This window comes from Arvicanthis niloticus, unplaced genomic scaffold, assembly GCF_011762505.2.
Source record: "Arvicanthis niloticus isolate mArvNil1 unplaced genomic scaffold, mArvNil1.pat.X pat_scaffold_866_arrow_ctg1, whole genome shotgun sequence".
In the NCBI taxonomy this organism is placed as follows: domain Eukaryota; kingdom Metazoa; phylum Chordata; class Mammalia; order Rodentia; family Muridae; genus Arvicanthis; species Arvicanthis niloticus.
The window spans coordinates 1-2500 of NW_023046449.1; positions in this window are offsets into that span (position 1 = coordinate 1).

The window sequence follows — 2500 nt, forward strand, 5'->3', positions numbered from 1 at the left end:
CCCCTTCCCGGGGGGATGCGTGCGGGCTTTACAATCAACCAACCCGGTGGCTCCCTCCCGCTCCGGCCGGGGGGCGGTCGCCGGAGGCTTTGGTGCCTCTAGATAACCGCGGGCCGTGCCCGACGCCCCCCAGTGGCGGCGGACGACCCATTCGAACGTCCTGCCCTTATCACTTCGATGGTATCCGCCGTGCCCTACCATGGTGAACACGGGTGACGGGTATGCAGGGTTCGAGTTCCGAGAGGGAGCCTGATGAAACGGCTAACACATCAAGGAGGCAGCAGGCGCGCACATTCCCACTCCCGACCCGGGGAGGTCGGGACGAAAAATAAAAATCGGACTCTTTTCGAGGCCCTGTCATTGGAATGATTCCCCTTTAAATCCTTTACGAGGATCATTGGAGGGCAGTCTGGTTGCCAGCAGCCGCGGTAATTCCAGCTCCAATAGCGTATATTAAAGTTGCTGCAGTTAAAAGCTCGTATTTGGATCTTGGAGCGGGCTTTCTGTGCCGCCGCGAGCGAGTCCAACCGCCCGTCCCCGCCCCCTTAGCCTCTCGGCGCCCCCCTCGATGCTCTTAGCTGAGTGTCCCCGCGGGGCCCGAAGCGTTTACTTGAAAAATTAGATGTTCAAGCAGGCCCGAGCCGCCTGGATCCGCAGCTAGGAATAATGGAATAGGACCCGCGGTTCTATTTTGTTGGTTTTTCGGACTGAGGCCCTGATTAAGAGGGACGGCCGGGGGCATTCGTATTGCGCCGCTAGAGGTGAAATCTTGGACCGGCGCAAGACGGACCAGAGCGAAAGCATTTGCCAAGAATTTTTCATTAATCAAGAACGAAAGTCGAGGTTCGAAGACGATCAGATCCCGTCGTAGTTCCGACCATAAACGATGCCGACTGGCGATGCGGCGCGTTATTCCCATGACCCGCCGGGCAGCTTCCTGGAAAACCAAAGTCTTTGGGTTCCGGGGGAGTATGGTTTGCAAAGCTGAAACTTAAAGGAATTTGACGGAAGGGCACCACCAGGAGTGGAGCCTGCGGCTTAATTTGACTCAACACGGGAACACTCACCCCGGCCCGGACACGGACAGATTGACAGATTGATGCTCTTTCTCGATTCCGTGGGTGGTGGTGCATGGCCGTTCTTAGTTGGTGGAGCGATTTGTCTGGTTAATTCCGATAACGAACGAGACTCTGGCATGCTAACTAGTTACGCGACCCCCGAGCGGTCGGCGTCCCCCAACTTCTTAGAGGGACAAGTGGCGTTCAGCCACCCGAGATTGAGCAATAACAGGTCTGTGATGCCCTTAGATGTCCGGGGCTGCAACGCGCGCGACACTGACTGGCTCAGCGTGTGCCTACCCTACGCCGGCAGGCGCGGGTAACCCGTTGAACCCCATTCGTGATGGGGATCGGGGATTGCAATTATTCCCCATGAACGAGGAATTCCCAGTAAGTGCGGGTCATAAGCTTGCGTTGATTAAGTCCCTGCCCTTTGTACACACCGCCCGTCGCTACTACCGATTGGATGGTTTAGTGAGGCCCTCGGATCGGCCCCGCCGGGGTCGGCCCACGGCCCTGGCGGAGCGCTGAGAAGACGGTCGAACTTGACTATCTAGAGGAAGTAAAAGTCGTAACAAGGTTTCCGTAGGTGAACCTGCGGAAGGATCATTAACGGACGACCGCGACGACGGCGGCGGGGGGAAGGCGGCGTCCCGAGCCCGCTCTTTCTCGCTCCGTCTCGGCGGCATTCTTGTCTCGCATCTCGCCGGGAGGCAAGTCCCGGGGGGGGGTCCCGCGGCACCGGCCGGTTGCACGTGCGCGCGTCCGGGGGTCGTCGTCGTCGCGGATGGGCTCTGTGGGGAAGAGGAGGGGGTGGTCGGGCCCGGTCCCGCCCGGGGACCTCCTCCGGATGGCTTACCCCCTCCCCTCTCCACCCTCGCGAACGACACACCGGCGGGCGGTCGGGCGCCAGCCCACCGCGGGCGCCCCTTGGGCCTCTGCCTCTTTCCCGTCCGGCAGCACCACTGACTGACTGACTGACTGGGGGCGGTACGTGTTCTTTTTCCCGGGCGGTGGTCGCGGCGGGCCGGCGGCTCGCCTCTCGGTCGCACCCTCTCCCCGCCGCGGCTCTGGCTTTTTACGCGCCGGAGCGGTGGTCGCGTTGCGGGGAGAGTCGGTCGCCTCGGTGTTGGCGGGCCGGCGTTCGCCGTGCGCCCCCGCTTTCTGGGCATCGCGTGTCCGCCCCCGCTCCTGTCCCGGGTACCTAGCTCTCGCGTTCCGGCGCGGAGGTTTAAAGACCCCTGGGGGGGTCGCCCTTCCGTCCCCGGGGTCGGGGGGGCGGTGGGGCCCGTAGGTGGGGGGGAAGGAGTCGGTCGCTCGGTTCGGGAGGACTTCCCGGTTCCTCCTCGGCCGGCTCTTTCCTCCCCCCACCTCAGAACTCTACGGCCTCCCGCTCCCGCCGCTGCCGTTTCCCGAGGCTGGCGGTCGGGGTTGCGGTGGTG